This window comes from Bos javanicus, chromosome 4 (genome assembly GCF_032452875.1).
Source record: "Bos javanicus breed banteng chromosome 4, ARS-OSU_banteng_1.0, whole genome shotgun sequence".
Lineage (NCBI taxonomy): Eukaryota > Metazoa > Chordata > Mammalia > Artiodactyla > Bovidae > Bos > Bos javanicus.
Genome location: NC_083871.1, coordinates 45,863,065 through 45,885,165, shown reverse-complemented (window position 1 = coordinate 45,885,165; position 22,101 = coordinate 45,863,065). Strand labels below are relative to the sequence as shown.

The window sequence follows — 22,101 nt, the reverse complement described above, 5'->3', positions numbered from 1 at the left end:
GAAGTAGAAATTTGGTAGAGCAGAGAAAATTATAATCAGTTCATTCATTTAACTGCATGTTGATGCACAATAATGATGGGAATTTTAGGAGGCATTCAACTGTTTGAGTAAATAGTGGTAGCTTTGGCATGAGGAAAGAGCCTGGATTTTAGAGGCAGTAAAGATTTGCATGGAGTTTTGGATAAACCATAATCCACTTCATTGGCCTTTGAGGAAGTTGAAAGCCTTATTTAATGGCAGTTTCCATAAAATTTTTCAATATTCATAAAAAAAAAAATACTAAGTATCAGCTATGTGTAAGGCATTGTGTTGGGTGTAGAAGATACAGCAGTGGACAAAGACAAATTTCTGTCCTGAACAAGTGCTATCAGCATTTGCAGAGCTGGTGTTTGAAATGGGAAATCCTAAGGGAAGAACTAGGTCTATGGGATGAAGAGGATCATGAGTTCAGTTTTGAACATATGCCATTGAGGTGCTTGTCCAAGTGGAAATGTGAAGTAGGTAGCTGAATCTAGTTAGAGGTGTGAGTTGGCACCAATCATTAATTTTCGGGATCATCAAAATAGAGGTGAAAGGTGTTCTTGACATTGTGAGGGAGAAACCATCTTGAAATGAATTAAGAAGGTGTTCACAGCTATTGGTGTTCAGCTCACCACAAAACTACAAAATGATTTTATTTTTTCAAATAACAGTTCTCCACTATTCATATAAACCCCATTCCCTTCAGTATAAGAAATGGCAATAGGAGACCTGGGCTAAGTCCCTGCAGCCTAAAAGGAAAAACCAAACCCACTTAGTATCTTAGTTCTATGGAGAACATTAGATCCAAACAAATGCTTTCATCACTTTGGGCCAATTTTCATAATAATAGAGGCATTACACTGGCTCAGGTGTGCCTGAGAATTTCTGAACCCACTTTAGGTTGACTTCCTCTGGGAAAGAACATTCAGCCATCCTAGTTCATGGGACTCATCCAGCTGGGGATAAAGAGAGCAATAGAGGAGCAGAGATGCACTAACCCCAGAAGCATCCATGAGAAAGGACACTAAAATAGAAACCCCTGCTGTTTTCTACATCGGTCTTTATTTAATTGAAAAAAATAGACTAAAGTCATCAAGAAGGTGGAAAGACATGGGAAAAAGCCACCTGGCTTGTGGAGGGATAAAACAGACAGCTGTTACAAATGCCTCTCAGTGTAAAAACATAGTAATTAAGCTGAAGTGACCTACAGAGAAAGGAAATAGAGCTAAATAGTCAAAAATCTTAATTGTGATATTGTAACTGAACATTATGTGGGAGAAATAAAATGTACCAATAAAAAGACTTATAAGATTACTAGACTAGGAGAGCTAACTCCCCAGTTTAGGTAAGATTAAATCTTTGGAACTGTTGAACAAAAGAGGGCACTGCCCACAGCTCCTGCTGCCTGGGCTGGTTGCCTGATTTTTTTAAGGATAAAAGTTCTGGGTTAAACTGAAACAAGAAAGAAGAGAACGGGAAAAGAGCCCTATGCCCATTTAAAGCAAAAACAATTTAGAATATGTTTTTTATAGTGCTGTTAAACATGATTTTAAAATCTGTTTTTAGTTATTATAAAAGGAGCAAGTTTACTCTGGAAATTTGGGGCAACTAGAAGAATTAAAAATCATCAGTTAACAATATCAGAGAGAGCCTCTGTAAGTACAAATTTTGGTATACTTTAGTTATTATATTGTTCTTGTAGTTTAAAGAAAAAGTATAATTGTATCTTTTATATTTTTCAATAGAAGGACAGATCAGGTGGAAACTAATGGTTCTCACAGCCTGTGAATATGACTGGTAGAGCTTAAGATTGGTATTTAATCAAAAATGTTTGGATTAAAAAAATTTTTTTAATCAACAATTAAAAAAAAATCACTTTTATAGCAGGTAGTTAAAATGTGAAACTACATCAAACATAATGAAAAGCAATATATTTCAGAGATACGATATCAAAAACAAATTTTCAAATATTTGTGGCCAGTGTTTCCTTTAATAGAATTGCTTATTTAAAATGCTTGTCCTGATAATAAAATGGGGAAAAGAACAACAACAAAAGAAAAAAACACCAAAGTGAGGGAAGAGAGAGAAAAGTTGAAGTACGGAAGGAGGAAGGAGGGCAGTAAAGTAGATGCTGACTTCTGGAAGTAAGAATCAAAAATGATTTGGAAAAAGGATGTTCCGTTATCTATTCCTAGATGACAAACCACCTCAGACTTAATAGCCTGAAAACAGCAATCTTTATTTTGATCATGAATCTGCAGTTTGAGCAGAGCGTGGCTCCATGCAGTGTCCTGTGGTGCAGTTTGAAACTGGAGGCGAATCACATGAAAGCCAGCTTCCTCACTTTTGTCTGGAGGGTGACACTGGCTGATGGCTCCTACCTGGAACACCTAAATGTGGTCTCTCCATGTGTTCTCTGCTCTTCCTCATGGCATAGTGATTAGGTTTCGAAAGTCACCATCCCAAGAGAAACTAGCAGATGCTGCATGTCCTTTCCTAATCAAGCCTCAGAAGTCTCATAGCATCACTTGTGCAGGATTGTGATTAAGGCAGCCATTAAGTCCTGCTTGTACTTAAAGGGAAGGGAATTATACCCATCTCTTGATAGAAGGAGTGTCAAAGAATTTGCAAGCATGCTTTTAAATTGCCACAAAGAACATAATAAGCTAAAAATTAAAATATTATAGATTGCAGATGGAGAGTATATTTTATGTCCTTTCAAAATCTGAATTAGTGTAACACACTATTGGTTGTACCCATATCCCCATCAAATATCTCTTCCCCATCCTTCCAAAGCACGGGAGCTCTGGCTGCAAAGGGGCCTATATGACTGGAGTATAGAAAGCAGAGGCAGTTGTGCTAGGAGATGGGATTAGAGAGGCAATGGTTGCCAGGTCATACGTAGCTTGAAGGGCACTGAAGGACCTTTGTTCTTATTCTGTATGAGATGGGGGAGAGTTTTGAGCAGAGGAGTCACATGATTTGGCTTAGTTTTTTGTTTGTTTGTTTCTTTTTTCAAAAAGGTGGACCGTATATTGAGATTAGAGTTGAAGCAAGAAAAGCAAAAGGATATTAAAATAATGTAAGTGAGAGATAATGGTGGCTCAGATAAGGGTGTTAGCAGTGGAAGTGGTGAGAAGTTGTCAAATTTAGAATATAATTTAAAAGAAATATCTAGAGGACTTGCTGATTAATTGGTGGGTGCCAGTGTTGAAAGAAAGAGGGATGATTCCGGGGGTTTTGACCTGACCATCTGGAAGCGTGGAGGAGAGATAAGATCAGGAGTTCAGGTGTAGACATAGTAAGTTAAAGATTTCTGTTAGGTGTCATGTTAGCGATGTCAAGGAGGCAGTTAGACAAGTCTGGGGCTTGGGGTAGAAGCCCAGGCTGGAGACATAAATTCTGGGGTTTTCAATATCTAAAGGGGAATGTATAAGGGAAATGTGTATGTGAAAGAATTATGATCATATATCCTGGGTCAAAAAACTACTTACTCAGAGTTCCAGCCCAGGAGCATTCAGAACCCCCCGCCCCATCCCTACCCCCCAGAAGATAAACCCCATCCCTGGGGAGTTGCTTCTAAACTGTAAGGAATCTTCGATCACATCTTTCCATGGGAAGATGGGATTCATGATATGACTGGAATTTTATTCTTTAAATACTGAAATAGCAAATACCAAGTTATTAACATTAATACTAAAATTTCAAATGATCTTTGCAGCATTAAAAAGAAAAATTACAGGAAAGGAGTAAGTGGGTCATAGATTTAGGTAAAGCAATTTACACGATGCCCAGTCCAGACAAAATGACCTCTAAATATTGAGTTCACTGGTTGAATATGCTAATTAATTCCCAAAGCCCATTCTTTTAGAGCTGTTCTTACTATTAGGAATTTGTGTTCTTTCCATTTCAGAAGTAAAAAGTAATGAAAAGGCAATATGCTGCATTTCTTTAGTAAAATAAAAATTCCTTATGTCATTATGCTGAGTCATGTCCAACTCTGCAACCCCCTGGACTATAGCCCGTCAGGATTCTCTGTCCATGCAATCTTCCAGGCAAGAATATTGGGATGGGTTGCCATTTCTCTCTCCAGGGGAATCTTCCTGACCCAGGGATCAAACCCGCAGCTCCTACATTGGCAGGCGGATTCCTTAGCAGCTGCACCACCTGGGAAGCCCTAAGTGTACAATATTAGTCACTTTTTTTCTTTGAAAATATCCATCTACCTTTTGTTGTTTTTTACCCTAATCATGATAAATGCACCACTGAATCAGGCTCAGTGGAGAACATGTTTGGAGTTGTGGCTACAGATGCTGGGTTGGTTTGCAGTGATTCTCCTTTAATTTCCATCATGAATGGTTCATTAGTGAAAGTTGAAGGAGACAGAACAGAGTAAAACTGACAGGCCTATCTAATGATTAAAACTCTTAACTGTGGCTGTATCATTACATTACAATAAATAAGCGCTACCTGATTAAGGAAGAAGAGGGCAAAAGCTCACGGGATTACTTGGACACATATTGCCATTTGATATAGAAATTTATTTTTATTTTTCTCTTTCACTCTCTTTTCACTGGTAAAACTAAATGATTGTAATGGTGATAATTACCAGGTGAACATTTATGTGCTTGGCATCATGATAGACAATTCATATACATTATCTTTAATACATATATAGTGTGTAGGAAAAAAATGTATTCAGTCCACAACTGACACTAGAATGCCCTCTATCTCCAGTCCTATTACTACCAAGGTGATAGTTGACTGCACATGCTGGGGGAAGGTGTGACTGTGTTCACACCAGATCCAGCTTCTCCCCCCAAAGTAACTGGGCACGTGCAGACTATATGGCTTTGTTCCCACACAAGGACACTCCTTCAAGACTACAATAGGTAACTGTTTCACCTAATTTCATAGAGACAGAGAAAGTTAAGCAAAATGAGAATATAGAGGACTTTGTTTCTGGTGACAGAGCAAGAGAAAGCCCCTGAAAAAAAGAAACAGAGGTATACAACTTACCATATATCAAAGCATTAGTAATAAGAATGCCAAAGTGATTAAGAAAAGAAGAATGCAGTGAAAATTTTAACAAGGCACTATAAAATACATTTTTAAAAGTAACAGAGCTGAAGAATACAATAACTAAGATGAAAAACACATTAGAAGGAATTAACTATGCATTAGGTGATACAGAGAATGCATAAGTGATCCTGGAAAATACAATAATGGAAATCACTCAGAGCAGCCAAAATGAAAACAGTATGGAAAATGAGAATGGCTGAAGGGATCTCTGGGACAACATCAAACACAGTAATATTTACATTATTGGGGTCCCAGAAGGGAAAGAAAGTGGTTGAATATATAGTTATTGAAATTATGGCTGAAAGCTTCCAACGCCTAAACAAGGAAACATATCTAGGTACAGGAAACACAGGAGTCCCAAACGAAATGAACCCATGCTCAAAAGACGACATCACAATTAAAATGACAAAAATTTAAAATAGAGAATTCTAAAGGCCGCAAAAGAAAAAGTGTTGTGTACAAGAATCCCCAAAAGGCTATCAGCTGATTTCTCTGATAGCTGGCATGTCAGAAGGGAGTGACATGATATATCCAAAGTCCTGAAAGGAAAAAATCTGCAACCTAAAATATTCTATCCAGCAAGATTAGCATCTGGAATCAAAGGAGAGGTAAGAAACTTCTCAGACAAGCAAAAACTGAAACAGTTCATCAATAGGAAACCTACCCTAAAAGAAATGTTAAAGGGTCTCCTCTAAGTGGAAAATAAGAATCTACAGGAAAGGGAAAATCCCACTTAGAAAGGCAAGTATATGGTAAGGACTGAGGGTCAACCACGTATATGGGCCAGTACAAAGCTTAAAAGACAATTATTAAACCAACATAATTATAATAAACAAGGGATAAAAATAAAGATGTAAACTATGACATCAAACCACAAAGTGTTGGGGAAGGGAATAAAAAATATAGATATTCTTTTAGAATGTGTTTGAATTTAAATAATTAGTAGTCTAAAACAGTAAGTACAGATTAATATATATGAATCCCCTGGTAATCACAAATCAAAAACTAAAAAGAAGGAAACACAAGCATACAGAAAATCATCACACCACAAGGGGAAGAACTAAAAGAAAAACAGAGAAGAACTACAAAAATAACCAGAAAACAAGTAGTGAAATGGCAATAAGTACATACATATCAATAATTACTTTAACTGTCAATGAACTAAACGTTCCAGTCAAAAGACATAGGATGACTGATTGGATAAAGAAGTAATAAGACCCATCTATATGTCACCCCAAGAGACTTGCGTCAGAGCTAAAGATACACATGACTGAATGGGAATGGAATGGGGATATTTCATTCAAACTGAAATGACAAGAAGGGGTAGCAATACCCATATCAGACAAAGTATACTTTAAAACAAAGGTTATAAAGAGAAAGAATGGCATTATATAATGATAAAGGGATTGATGCAAAAGAGGGATATTATGCTTAACATATATGCACCTAATACAGGATAACCTAAATATATTGAGCAAATACTAACAGTTTGGATGACTCACAAGCTGGGATCAAGATTGCCAGGAGAAATATCAACAACTTCAGGTATTCAGATGATAACCACTTCAATGGCAGAAGGTGAAGATGAATTAAGAGTCTCTTGATGAAGGTGAAAAAGGAGAGTTAAAAAGCTGGCTTAAAACCCAACATTTAAAAAATGAAGATTATGGTATCCAGACATATCACTTCATGGCAAATAGATGGGGAAAACGTGGAAACAGGGTCAGATTTCATATTCTTGGGCTCCAAAATTAATGTAGATGGTGACTGCAGCCACAAAATTAAAAGATGCTTGCTCTTTGAAAGAAAAACTGACAAACCCAGACAGTGTATTAAAAAGTGGAAACATCGCTTTGCCAACAAAGGTCCGTATAGTTAAAGCTATGGTTTTTCCAGTAATCACATATGGATGTGAGAGTTAGACCATAAAGAAGGCTGAATCCCAAAGAATTGATGCTTTTGGACTGTGGTTTGAGAAGACTCCTGAGAGTCCCTTGGACAGCAAGGAGATCAAACCAGTCAATCCTGGAGGAAATCAACCCTAAGTATTTGGAAAGACTGGTGCTGAAGCTGAAGCTCCAATACTTTGGCCACTGGATGCAAAGAACTGACTCACTGGAAAAGACCCTGATGCTGGGAAAGATTGAGAGCAAAAGGAGAAGCAGGTGACAGAGATTGAGATGGTTGGATGGCATCATTGACTCAATAGATGTGAATTTGAATGAACTCAGGGAGATAGTGAAGGACAGGGAAGGCTGGTATGCTGCAGTCCATGGGGTTGTAAAGAGTCAGACATAACTTAGCGACTGAACAACAACAGACAAAGTGAGATATTGACAATAACACAGTAATAGTAGGGGACTTTAACACCCACTAACATCAGTGGACAGATCATACATACACAGAATAAGGCAACAGTCTTAAATGACACAATAGACCAGTTAAACTTAACAGATATCTACAGGACATTCTAATCAAAAACAGCAAAATATACTTTTTCTTCCCCAAATGCACATGGAATGTTCTCCAGGATAAATCACAGAATAAGCCACAAAACAAGTCTCAACAAATTCAGGAGGATAAAAATTATACCAAGCATTTTTTCTGGCCACAGCAGTATGAAGCTAGAAATTGATTACAGAAAGAAAAAAGGGAAATAACAAACATGTAGAAAGTAAACAACATACTATGAAAAAACAAATGGGTCAATAAAGATAACAAAGAGGAAGTCAGACTATACCTTGAGACAAATGAAATGGAAGCAAAATTCTCCAAAACCCACTGCATGTAGCAAAAGCAGTCCTAAGAGAAGTTTATAGGATGGAGAACTTCCTCAAGAAACAAACAAATCTGAAATAATCTAACCTACCATCTAAAGAAAGTGGAATTAGAAAAAGGATGGATAAAGCCCAAAGTCACCAGAAGGAAGGAAGTAATGAAGATCAGAAAGGAAATAAATGCAATAAAGACAAAAGAAAACAATAGAAAAAATCAATGAAACCAAAGTTTAGCTTTTTGAAAAGATGAGTAAAATTGATAAACCTTTAGCCTGGCTCACCAATAAGAAAAGAGAGAGGACCCAAGTAAAGTGGAGCAATAACAACTGATCCCACAGATATTTTAAAAAGTCATGAAAGAATACTACAAATAGTTATATGCCAACAAGCTGTACAAACTGAAAGAGATGGACAAATTTCTAGAAACATACACCTGCCAGGACTGAGTCAAAAGCAGACTATTTGAACAGACCAAATTTGTAATTTAAACCAGTAAGCAAGCCCCCAGCAAATAAAAGCCCCAAATCAGCCACCTTCACAGGACCATTGTACCAAGCAGAACAAAGAGCTAATACTTATCTTCCTCAAACTATGCTAAACAAACTGAAAACGATTAAACACTCCTAAAATCATTCTCTGAAGTCACCATTACCTTGATACCAAAACCAGACTAAGACACTACAATTCCAGTCCTAAGTTATATGCTCAAAACTTCTGTGTTTGCCCACCAAAAGATGCATTTAAGAATGTTCTTCGTGGCTTCATTCATCATTGTCAAAACTGAAAGCAATGAAATATTCATCAGTAGGAAAAAGAATTTTTAAATTGTTTATGTGTTCTTATAATGAATCCACAACAGCATGGTTAAATATCATAGACATTATGTTGAGTGAGATATGCCAGAAATAGGAACAAATTCATGGTCATCTGAATAATGATTACCTCCAAATGTGGTGGTTATAATGTTATAAACTGAAAAAGAATATTATAGAACTTTCTGCAGTGCTAGAAATAGTCTTTATCTTCACCTAGGTGGCGGTTACACTGGTGTATAGAAAAATTCAATTGATCTGTAGTCTACAGAGTTATGCAGTTTATTCATTTCACTATTATGTTCTTATTTTTACTTCAAAAACAAAACAAAACCCTCAAACCTAGCAGTGATTCTCTGTTCTAGACCATAGGGGATCTACTCCATGAGTCAATGAGTATTACTGACTCATTGGTAAACAAGATAACAGAATCGAATTGAAAATAATAATTAATATAAAAGGTAAAAATTAAAAAAGGGAAAATGAAACCCTAGGTTTAAATTTCCCACTTTTAAGAAAGAAAGTGTTAGTTGCTCATGTCTGACTCTTTGCGACCCCATGGACTGGATGGAGCCCACCAGGCTTCTCTGTCCATGGAATTCTCCAGGCAAGAATACTGGAATGGGTAGACATTTCCTTCTCCAGGTGATCTTCCCAACAAGGATTGAACCTGGGTCCCTGCATTACAGACAGATTCTTTACCATTTGAGCCACCAGGGAAGCTCCTACTTTTAAAAGCCCTGTTATATTTTCAGTAAATCTGTAGGGAAGTGCATGAGGAAACCAATGTTTTGGAGAAATTAAGAGGTATTTCCAACGGCCAGGTAAGCAAGGTACAGAGCCAGGTTTTAAACCCAAGCCATACTGTACCATTATACCATGGCTGCATTTTTAGTGAGGCTACATTGGTTGGTGCATCTTCAATACTGTGTTCTCTAGCAACTGTAAACATCACAGGTTGAATTCTTGAGATAAACCTTGAAATCCTAATTAACGGAACGGTAGACAACATAACAATCAACTTCAGGGTCTCTTATCATTTGCCAAATGTAGAGTCAGCATATTTGCATTACATTGTATTCTAAGGGGCCCCAAAATATTTGCAGTGAAGAGTTTGTCTGTTTCTCATTTGAAGCTTTGCTCTTGATTATCTCAGAAGGGGAGTACAATCCAGAAAGTTCATGTATGGGGAAGGGGCGGGTGTGCTGACAGGTTTAATCCAGGCATGTCCTCTCCCCCATTGAAAATACTCTTATGTCATGATGAGAGGCTGCTGCGGAAGCTTGTGAGCCCACAGTCAATCTCAGTTGGGTTTTCAGTCTTCTAGTAAGTCATGAGCAGCTAGTAGGGACCCTGTGGGGTTCAGTCATCATGGGGATCTATTTTAAATGCTGTCAGTGAAAGAAAATGCATTGATCATAATATACTACTTTAAAAATCTATGACTTGTAATGCTAAGACAATGTAATGAATTTATTAGGAACACAGCAAGGGTTTGAACATTATTTCCTGAGCATCCTAGCCTTCTGCCTGTACATTCACAAACAATTAATAAGAATTGTTAGCTGTCTATATTTTTTTAAGAAATCATCTGAAAGCCTTTCCCAGACTAGTTGTTATAAACTAATACATCTAAAAGTATATTAATTAAAACAATAGTCCCGTAAAAGGGTGATTCAGTAGCATATTGAAGGTGAGGAGTGCTTAGTAGAGGCTGGGGCTTAGGTTAGGAGGCTTAGGTTAGCTCATGTGTGAACTAAGTTTGTAAACATTCTCTATGGGATTAATTTTGTATTCATGACATTTAATAATTATTCTGGTTACAAATCAGTAGCAGCAGCAGTAAAATTAAAATATAAATGGACAGGAGAGATGTTACAGGTGGAAAATAACTGCTAAATAACAGCCAACATGCACATTAAAAAAAATAAAAACAAAGATGGGAACATCCATCACAAGAGTGTTTCTTCACCTGACAGAGTGACTTACTTAAAGGATCATCCAGCCATATCCTTATGAATTCAGAGATGTCGCTTATAGACAGCATCTTTATAACCAAGTCTACTGAGTATGTATTTCTTGTATGCACAAAGCAAACTGCAATGCTGAAATATATGCTGCGAAGTGGGGAACTCATAATTTGACTTTACCATCACATAGTGGAACAGCAGCTGTCCAAGTAGGTTTTGCTTGGGGCAGGGGCATGTGAAATCATGTAATTATTCCTGCTGATTCTGTTCCTTCAGAATTTTCCTCTACCTGTTTCCACATTAGGAGAAGAGGTGACTATATCTCTGGCTCATTGTTTGATGAAGGCATTTTTAAATGAGGATGCTTACTTACAGTTGTTTATGTCCATAGACAGATGGTTTTCTGGCCTTGTCACCTAACAAGACTGGGCATATCACCCTGATTTTTCAAACAAGTCCTCAGTTGAAATTGGTTGTTTTAATTATATATCTCATTTAGGCTTCTGTGGACATTCTATTCTACATTCCTCCTTTGGTACCTTCCTTAGTCTTAAAAGCAACCGCATACCTTCTTCAAATTCCTCTCTGAATCTGATACCTCTTCTGTCATCGCTTTTCCTTCTCTGCCTCTCCTGCCTCCCCTCTTCCCTGTAAACCCTTCTGATTACAGTGGGCCCACCCAGATAATTGAGGGTAATCTCCCCATCTCCAGATCCTAAAATCAGTCATATCTGCAAAATCCTTTTTGCCATGTAAGACAGCATATTATCAAGTTAGTGAATAGGATGTGAACACCTTTGGGGGGCTATTTGCCATGTAAGGCAGCCTATTTACAGGTGTTAGTGAATAGTGTGGACACCTTTGAGGGGCACCTAAGGACTCATTTGCTAAGGAGGAAAGTAGTTAAGTTTCCATTCACAGCTTTTCATCAAACTTTGGCCAGGCACTCTGCAGAGCAGGGTGGGGTAGGATAAACACACACCACTGTTATTTCAGGACCAAGGGAGGGGCCAGGCATTCAGGAGAGGGGAGGGGCCCATCCATTTGGGGAGTTGGAGGAGACTTTTTTCACCTGGTTGTAGTATATGCTATGACATATACTACATGACATATACTCCTAGAATGTAGGTTGTAGTATATGCTATGACATATACTCCTAGAATGAAGGAGTTGGAAGGTGATCCATCCAACTGGATGAAATAAAGACAGTCCATTGTGTGGTGACAGCATACAGGGAAGGCGGTGGCATGTAGCCTGGACTTTGCAGACTTGGTAAGATTCTAAGGGCAGGAACCAGGTGAGCAAAGCTTGGAAACAAGGAATACTTTCCAGAAGAGTGAGGAAGGGTTCCAGTCGTCAAGGAAGCTCACCTAACTGGGGTCACACCACCCAGCTGCCAGCAACTGAAGGGAGATAACTTTGCTCTCTGGTTTGAGCATACTGGATAATTTCTCAAAGGCTGCCAATCCCCCTCCTCAGGTTAAGCTGTTCTCTTGCATCATTCTGCTCCTCTCTTGGCCTCTTTAACTCTGCTTTCATTTCCCCTGTTCTCCCATTCTCAGTCCTCACTTTGCTATAGCTTTGTCTTCTAAACCTCAGGTAGTCCCCCAGGTAATTTTGCTTACCGGTGAGATCCACCCCTGTATCCAGACATCCTTCATTCTGGGGAAGGGCTCAGCTCACTGCTGGTCCATGTTTCATAAGAGGCATTAGGCCCCATTGTTTATTACTTAATTAGCCCTTACAAAAGTGACAGCGCAGTACTCCAAGTCCAGCTTTTCCAAGGAATTAGTTTTTCAAATGTGGTTATATTTGTAGAATAAAAAAGAGATGATCATGAAAGTAAGGTGAGGTAGAATGATTACAAAAGAAAAAAATACTGCTTGTTAGAATCTATATCGTCTATAACTGTCCAGTCCAATATGGCAACCACTAACCACACATGCCTATTTAAGTAAATTAAAATGAAAAGTTCAGTTCCTCAGTTGTACCAGCCATGTTTCAAACTCTCAAGAGCTACCTGTGGCTAGCGACCTGGTTATTGGACAGGGCAGATAGAGAGCATTGTCATTATATAACCTGTGGGACACCACTGGTTTGTATCCATGCTCAAAACCCCCAACATCTTCACATAAAATCCAAAACCTCTGTCACAGCCTATCGCAATGGTTTCCAAGGAGATGATACTGTCTACTGGGGGGCATTTGGGAAGTATGTGGAAGTGCTACTGGTATTTAATGAGTAGGGACCAGGAATGCCAGACATCTGTGCACTGCTCAGAGTAGATTCCCACAATGCAAAAATGTCCTGCATCCAGCAAAACCTTTGAAAAGTCCTGGAATCTGTCATTGATAATTATGAATCAAACCTAGCTCCTAACTCCATTTTATATATAAACACAAACTAATGTTTATAGTCTTTTGCCACACACCTAATTATATAGAATGCAACTGTTGCATACTTCAGGAAATGTTTGTACTTTGTTTTGCTCAGAACTCTTCCAAGAGTACTTGCCATTTCAGAAAATCTCTGAAAACGTGGTGCTTTTGAGTTGTCCACACATAGGTATTAACCCATTGTCACATTCACAGTGATTTGATGTACAGGTGCAAGAATCCTACTAATTCATATAGCCTGGGAAATAATTATTTTATTGAAGGCCTTCTACTGCTTCCTGGAATTGGGGTATTATATTAATTTTTTAAAATCATGAGTGAATGTTGTATTATCTACAGATTTTTACTTCAAGAGAGTAAAAGGGCCATTTGAAAACATTTGTTATAGCAAAGATGCCTTTGTTTTATAGATTCAAGTACCTCCATGGGGGAACTTCCCTGGTGGTCCAGAGATTAAGACTTCACCTTCCAATGCAGGAGGTGTGGGTTCGATCCTTGGTGGGAAATTTGGATCTCACATGGTTCATGGCCAAAAGAACAAAACATAAAACAGGCAATATTGTAATAAACTCAATAAAGATTTTTAAAATGGTCCGCATAAAAAATAATCTTAAAAAAAAAAAAAGAACTCTCCTGGGGCTCTTTAAGCCACTTTGGACTTGCTCCCTCTGCTCCCCCCACACCAGCCTCTTGCTCTTTCCCAAGCTCTCTGCAAACAGACTCCTGCTTCAGCCCTTTGCACTCTATGCTCCCGTGACCTGAAACACTCTTTTCCCAGTGCTCTCCATCCCTCCCTTACTTAAGTTTCAGCTCAGGCATCAGAGAGAACTTCCTGACCCTTATCTACAATGACACCCCCACTTCGTTCATCATCCATCTGTCCTGTATCTGATGGTTTACTCTATTTGCTTCCAGCTCACTCATGGCAGCAGGGACTTGGTAGTGTTCACCACTATACCCAGCATTGTGATGGGGCTCAATATCCCCCTTGAAGAGAGGAAAGAAATTTGAATTCCTCAAGCAGAGTATTCAGGGTATTGAGAACTAATATAGATTAAATGGATATTGGGATTTTTTTTTTTTTTATAATTGAAGTATAGTTGATTTGCAATATTGTATTAGTTTCGGGATTTTTTTTTTAAGGTGGGAAACCATTTTCTAGAAATCTTAAATGTGTAAAAAATTACAAGTTGTATTATTATTAACTTTCTTCTTTGTTAAGACTAAACAATCTAATTTTTCAATTTGCTTGTTCTCCTTGGAATTCATCTCCAGTGATGCCACAAAAAAGCTTGAAGTTATGATACGCTGTATCCCAGGAACAGTTTGACAGTTTCCTTACTGCTTATAACCTGCAGTTCCCTACAGAGGCCTCCTCTCCACTGTAGTCTCTGCCAAGTGGTTGTCACAGCATTAATTAAACTGGAAGAATAAAGGCATTGCATGTCATTTTCTATATTGAATGCCTTCATGTTATGGACGAATCTCCATGGAGAAATCTGGTACATAAACTAAAAACAAATGCCTGGTAAGTTTACAAAAGCTCAGTCAGGGTATTGTTAAGGGGAGAAACTGCTGCACACTGAAATGTGAACTCCGTTCCCTGTATCATGTTTTTTAAATGTCTTGAGAAATATGAGTTTACTGTCTTTTTTATTTTCCAAATTGTATTTCAACTTCATCCCCCAAAACATTTTCAGCAATTTTTAAATGGTCACATCTTTTTAATAGATACAATTCTTAGTGTTACTGTATCCAGACAATAGGCTATCAACTACTATAAAATAAGAGCTATATTGCTTCACTGCATTCATACATATGGATCAAATTTTTAATTTATTTTTAGATGTTCTCAGGTACCATATATACAAACTGTATTAAGCATATTGCATTTTAAGATATGTGGTTTTAATAACAACAGTGAGCATAATGAGCTATAAAATCAACTGAAAAACAGTGGCCTTGCTGTTTTTCAGAAGAATAAATGACTTTGGAAAGATAAGGCTTTATCCCCATGTTCCAAAGTTCGGCTCACTGGGCTTCTGTTAAACTAGGGTGTGCTAGAGTTCTACAGGAGGCCTTCCCTGGAGAGAGAGATTGTGGACAGAGTTAGCAAAACATCTCGGCCAGCCTTGTCGACCTGAGAGCACAAGGGGAGGGGCATGCCGAGAGCCTTGGGAGAGCAGAGTGAACTCTGAAGCAAAGTCTAGTCCTATGCTTCTCAAAGCCTGTTTTCTCTGGCTGTCCTTACTTGCCCACCATGGTGTGAGAATAGAGATTAAAAGTAAGTGCTCAGGATTTGGGGCTTCCCAGGTGGCGCTAGTGGTAAAGAACCTGCCTGCCAATGAAGGAGACATAAGAGACTCAGGTTCCATCCCTGAGTTGGAAAAATCTCCTGGAGGAGGGCAAGGCAATATTCTTCAGTATTCTTGCCTGGAGAATCCCTTGGACAGAGGAGCCTGGCAGGCTACAGTCCATAGGGTCACAGTCAGACACAACTGAAGCGACTTGGCACTCATGCTCAGGATTTTGATAGACTAATTATATTGCTTTGAACTTAATAATAGTACATTATATTTTATTATTAATGTAATTATCATTCTTATATTTCTATTTTTTATTTTTCTAGTAATACTTTCTACTGTAATATTTAGAAGTGTTGGTCCACTGAAGATTGTCTTTTTTTTTCTCTTAAAAAAAGATCCCCAGAATAGACCCACAGACATAGAAAACAAACTTATGGTTACCCAAGGGGAAAGGCAGGGGAGGGGTAAATTAGGAGTTTGGGGTTAAAATATACATAGTACATTATACATAGTATAATATATAAAACAGTATACATACAAAATATACATATACATAGTTAAAATATACATAGTACATTATACATAGTATAATATATAAAACTATACATACAAAATATACATATACATAGTTAAAATATACATAGTACATTATACATAGTATAATCTATAAAACAGATAACCATCAACAAGGATTAACTGTATAGCACAGGGAACTATACTCAATATCTTGTAATAACCTATAATGGAAAAGAATCTAAAAAAGAACATAAATAAAACTAAATCACTTTGCTGTATACCTGAAACTAACACAAACATTGTAAATCAACTATATTTCAATATTTTTTAATTAAAAAAATTTATAAGTTCCCTTACCACAGATAATTTTAGAAGCAGTGATTGAAATAAAATTGAACTGTGTAAATAAATCCATTGCCAAGGAGTGCACTCTAAGTAGAACTTTACTTAGAGCATAGAAGTACAGATTGTTCTGTTTTTGTATTAGGTGCACAGTTCCTGAAAAGTTTGAGGTACGAGATGAGAGAGATCATATTATTTCTAAGGTAACTTCTTATCCTGGTTGTGTGATTGTTCATTTAACAAACATGTATTGTTAAATGTTCCAGATGCTTAGAATACACTATTGGATAAAATAATAAAAATGGAGTTTACATTCTGGTGGAAGGACAAATATAAAAAAGCACGCAAATTATGCAAATGTAGAACAGTATTTGATAGAAATGCAAGTTAGGAAGTTACAAGTGCAAGAGTTGTGTCTATGCGTGTGTGTATCTGACCATTTATGATACTGTGGTAAGTGTAAGCCTCATTGAGAAGATGACATTTGATTAAAAGTTTGAAGATGATGAGGGCTTAGCCATGACGCATTAATGAGGGAAGAATGGTCCAGGCTGAGGGGAGAGCTAGTGCAAAGACCCTGAGATAGAAGAGCTGGGAAGATGGATGAGGGAGCAGTAAGTGTACTGGAGCAGGCTGTTCTGGGGAAGTGATTGGAGAGGAGACTGGAGACGGAATGGGAACCTAGATCAATTGGGGCAACTTTGGCTTTTACTTAGAGTGAAATAGGAAACCACAGAGACGGGGCTTGGGGTTAGAGGCAGCACATTTTAAAGGGGCCACTCAGTCCACTGTGTTTAGAGTAGAGTGTGATGGGAGATCAGTTAGGGGGCTGTTCTCGGTAAGAGATGATAATGGCTTGGTCCAGAGTGGTTGCAGGAGAAGCAGTGAGAAGTAGGTGGGGTCTAGTTATACTTTTATGGTAGAGCTAACAAGATTTTCTGACCTATGGGGATGTAGTATATAAGAGAAGAAAGGATTCAGTTGTCTTGGTCTCAAATCTTACTTTCTACCATTATAACTTCAGAAACATGCTTTTTCAGAGAAACTTTCCTATTATGTGTAAAAACTACAGTGAAGAGTCATGATTTCAAACCCTGGATTGTAGCCTCTATTGGAATGAGCCTGTGTCTTTTCCCATCTCTGACACTATCATGAGACATGATTCCAGGTATACTACAGGCTATTAATGTGTTTTATGGTGTAAAAAATTTTATACTTTGATTTACACAGAAGATACATACCTGTAATTCTCTCATACATTTGTGACAATAACGAATAATCCCCACGAGCTATCATACTTTAGCATCTATCATATATCTATATCATTGTCTATATGATAATGATTCTTGTTTAATGAGTTTTACATTCCAATGAGAGTTTAAGCTACTATAGGGGTTAAATTATTATTTCCAAGTTTTACTGGAATTCCCAGCTTGAAGAAGGATAAGAAGATAATTCTTTAAGAATAGTACCTCTTGTCATTCAGGGTCTGGTCCCTGGTGACAGCTCACTGAGACCAGAAGATCCTCCCGTATGTTGTACTGTCTGTTGTAGAAGTGACGGGACAGTAAATGTTTAGCATTTTTTAAGATTTGCTCGTTGGAAATGCAAATGGAAGAGCTACAGTTTTGGAGTTTCAACCATGCCCCTTTTGAAATCTAACCTCAATCAGACCTAAAATCCAGCCCCTTCAAAAATCTGTCTTTTAGTCTAGGGCCCTGACATCAGCATTCTCTGGTTTTAGAAACAGAATGCCATCCAGAAGTGATAAAGACACAACTCACTGGAGGAGCTGTGCTAGACTGTATATCAAATCCTCCACACGCATAACCCAACTGTCTGCAACCTGTCGCCTTTGAGGCCTGCATTACTATCCCAAGCAGCAGACTGCAGAAAAGGCTTTGAGTTTAATAAGCATCTTGCCTGAAGTCACTCAGCTGGTTAATTTAGCCAGGATTTAACTCAAATGGTTTCATCCAAACCCCTTGATGTCCACCGTCCCACCACTCTGTGTCTTAACACAACAGAGCACTTGCCAAGTGATAGTCACATTCCTTCCTCTGAAACTCCAACATCCCCTGTGGAAAATCCTTTGTAAAGAGAGACCAGGGTATGTCCTCCAATTTCTATAGTTTACCAATCCTGGGCATTCATCTTGTCTAGATTGAACTTCAGCCAGTTCATTTTTAGCCAAGTTTCCAATTTAGGCAGCCAGTGGGCAAAATACAAAAACCACCCTGTCGGAATCAGATGAAAAAGAAATACAGGCTGGGGATTCTTGGCATAACGATGAAGCAGGAGGTCCAGGGCCCTTGCTGCTCTTTTAAATGGTCTCCTACTAACACAGAACAGGGAGCATCCCTCTGGCAGGAGACACAAGAGCAGCATCCCCTCAGTAGACGAGCAATCACTGCAAACCACCTTTTGAGTTTTTGGAGAGAAGGATGGATTTGTTGGAGCCAAAAAGAAACAAAACTAACTGCACCACCTCAACACCTGAAATTGAAAAGTCCTTGGCCGTGGTACAAGAAGCACAATGAACACTAAGTCAGCCAAACTCAATTCAATTGACCACGGGAATCAAGGTGGGAAAACAAAAACGATTGAAATGGTCCTGCTTGTCTCTTCTGTTCATCCTCACACCCACACCCATCCTTCCCTTTATCCTTTCCACCTGCTCGGTCCTCAGCCACCATCAGTAGTGTGAGCACATTAACCCTAAGGAAGCTAACATGGGAAGGTGAAGAGGCAGAACGTGTGGGCTTCCAGAGCACTGAGGCTTCAATCTTTTGTCTCCTCTCATCTCAGAAACAAAGGTCAGGTCAAGAGAGAAGAATCCAGAATAGAAGTGGGAGATAACACCTCCAGATTCTGATGGGAGGGAGCCCAAGAAAGAGGGGAGAAGGAGAGTTGAGAGGATGGCAAAGTAAAGGAGAACAGGGAGTGGAAAAACTAGGAAAAGCAAGAGTGATGGGATGAAAAGAAAGGACCCCACCCAGCTACCACCAGGAAGGCCCTCCAGAATAACGTGTCCAAACAACACGACAGTACTGTGGCTTCTGCTGTTTTCAGGTCCTTTGAGAATTTAAAAATTTAAAATAGTATCAAGACAGATGTCTGGGAAGTCTTTTTAACCTACCTACTGAGCCCTGGTGGGACTGAACTCCATCTGCTTGGAGCCCCTCTGTCTTCCTTCACAGAACCACTGATGGTTACCTGCCTCCATTAGTGTGAGGCCTGTCACTCTCCCACCCCCCAAAACTGAAACGCTATCAAGAGTGATGACTGTCTCTAATAGGCCTTTATAGTCACTGCCCTTCATATGATTCTTGCCTCATGTCAGGGACTTAATAAATAAAAAACATAAGTACCATAAAACCAAATCATTCAGTTCAGTTCAGTTCAGTCGCTCAGTTGTGTCCAACTCTTTGTGACCCCGTGGCCTGCAGCACACCAGGCTTCCCTGTGCATCACCGACTCCCAGAGCTTAATCAAACTTATATCCATAGAGTCGGTGATCCCATCCAACCATCTCATCCTCTGTCGTCCCCTTCTCCTCCTGCCTTCAATCTTTCCCAGCATTAGCGTGTTTTCCAATGAGTCAGTTCTTCACATCAGGTGACCAAAGTATTGGAGTTTCAACTTCAGCATCATCCTTCCAATGAATATTCAGGACTTATTTCCTTTTGGATAGACTGGTTGGATCTCCTTGCAGTCCAAGGGACTCTCTAGTGTCTTCTCCAACACCACAGCTCAAAAGCATCAATTCTTCAGCACTCGACACTGCAGCCATGAAAATATATCCTGTGTGACAGCATGTATAGAAAGATCCAAAACAGGCAATACTAATCTTTGGACAGGAGTCAAAATTATTTTTGAGTAAGAGTAATAGTGGGAGGTGCTGTGAGGGAGCCTCTTAGAAGTAATGATGTTCTATCCTTGAGCTAGGTAGTATTTTTTTTTAATATTATAAATTTGCTTTATTTAGTGCTTGCAAGTGGGCAAAGAGCAGAGGAAGCATCACAGGGATTTAGGCCCTGTACATCACAGAACTGTCATTCCTGTTTTCATAATCACTGCAAGGGAGGACCCAACACCTGTCTGGTGGGAAATTTCCTGGGTCAGTGGAAAGTCAGGGGAGTTTACTCTGTTGTAGCATAGGACCCAGGCAGTGACCTTCTGATGGTTGACAATAGAAGCTCAGGTGGAGCAGGTGTTGGCAGAGAGGGGATGAGGGCTCTCATCAACCTCAATTCTAACTCCAGGAGTAAGAGAAGTAGAAAGCAGGAGAGAGAAAAGAGCTGGAGGAGAGAGCAGTGCAGCTGAGAGGGGGCCTGAGACTGTGGAGCCTACCTGAAGGCAGGGCTTCCATGCTTGCAGCTCTTCTCCTGGAGGAGGAGGTGGTACTGTATTTGAGGAGATGGGACTGCTGTCTCTGGTGGAGCTGAGGGCATTTCCCACAAAAAACTTTTTTAAAGTTTCCATTGTGAAATTTATTAAGCTTATGTCATTATATCATTTATATCATAAATTTATTTATGATTTGTGCACTTTTCTGTATGTATATGTGTGCTTCAATGAAAAGTTTACTAAAATTAAAAAAGAAAAATCAGAGAATTAGCTGCTTCAGACAGAGGCTCTATCAAAAGAAATTGAGGTGGCTCAGAGACTCATTATACAAGGAACTGTTTCTCCCTTCTTTCTTCTGCTGAGTATGAATTAAAATAGCTTGCAAATTATATGACAAGCCCCACCAGCAGTTCCTAAACATAATTACTCAGTAGCACATCTTATTTCACTGCTGATCAATCATTGATCCTTAACAGGTCAACAAAAAGGAATGCATCCGTATGTATTGCAAAGTACAATCTAATTAAGGACCTCTGTAGTCAGTCCCATGTTCTATATTATTGATTCCCCAAAATGTTGTTACACCAGAGGTGAACAAAAAGACTTTCCTGCATCAGTAAGCTTTCAGGATGTCAGACACTGAAAAGTGAATTGTGCCTCTGATTAATTGAGTTTAATAATAATAATTTTATTTATATAGAGACCTTGCCAAGGTATTCAGGGAGCTGTAAAGCAACCCATAATCCATGATTAAAGCATTATACAAGCAATATATAACAAGACTCCCTCCTAAAGCAAAACAAAGGGAAGAGATGGATGGGGCTGAGATATGAAGGTGCAGGAGAGGGGACGGGCTGTAGACTCAGTGTGGAAAGGGTGGGTGATAAATGCTTCATTAGAGGAAGAGGGGAGTTTCTTGGGATTGGCAAAGGAGTGTAATTGAACAGAGTTGCATTGAAATAATGGCCTATGGGGAGTCAGTCTGAACCCTGCAAAGATGTGTGCACTTCCTCTTCTCTGACTCTGATGAAGGGAGCACAGATAATCATCACATCTTTCCTGTCAGCTACATCCTATCTATGGGCAAAGTTTTTCATAATGATCCAAACAGCAGAAGTTAAGGAAAAACATATAAATTATTCCTCACTTCTTGACATTGGCAAAAGACCTGGGTAATTTTCTTTTTATCAGCTCCTAGTGAAGTCCTGGGAAATATAAACATGTGTGCAAGTGACTGTGAAGGTGCCCAAGTATGAGAATTCTGAGAGAACAACAGCAGGAACTGAGAATTAGGTGTGATCAGCTGGGGCTTCCTTCCTCTGCAGACCCTTCCCCAGTTCCGCCTGCATGCCTTTCCCATGCCTGCCCCAGCCTCCATCTGCCCACATGACCTCTCTCTTCACCCACGGCTCTTCTCCGGGTCTTTTTAGTTTTTCACCTTCTTCTCTTGTGGTTTGCAACCAACGCATGGACATTAGTTTAAAATGTGCAAAGCAGAGAGAAATGTAAAGAAGTAGAAAAAAATTATC

At 38.9% G+C, this 22,101-nt stretch overlaps 1 long non-coding RNA gene across 2 annotated transcripts in view; it reads left to right on the top strand.

The window, feature by feature from the left end:
- The first annotated feature begins 4,584 nt into the window (after positions 1-4,584).
- Positions 4,585-22,101, top strand: part of LOC133246021 (uncharacterized) — a 107,349-nt gene continuing 89,832 nt past the window's right edge. For both annotated transcript variants that reach the window (XR_009735870.1, XR_009735869.1), the window contains exons 1-2: positions 4,585-11,790; positions 11,833-14,586. This is a non-coding gene — a long non-coding RNA (uncharacterized LOC133246021). The remainder of the gene's footprint in view (positions 11,791-11,832; positions 14,587-22,101) is intronic.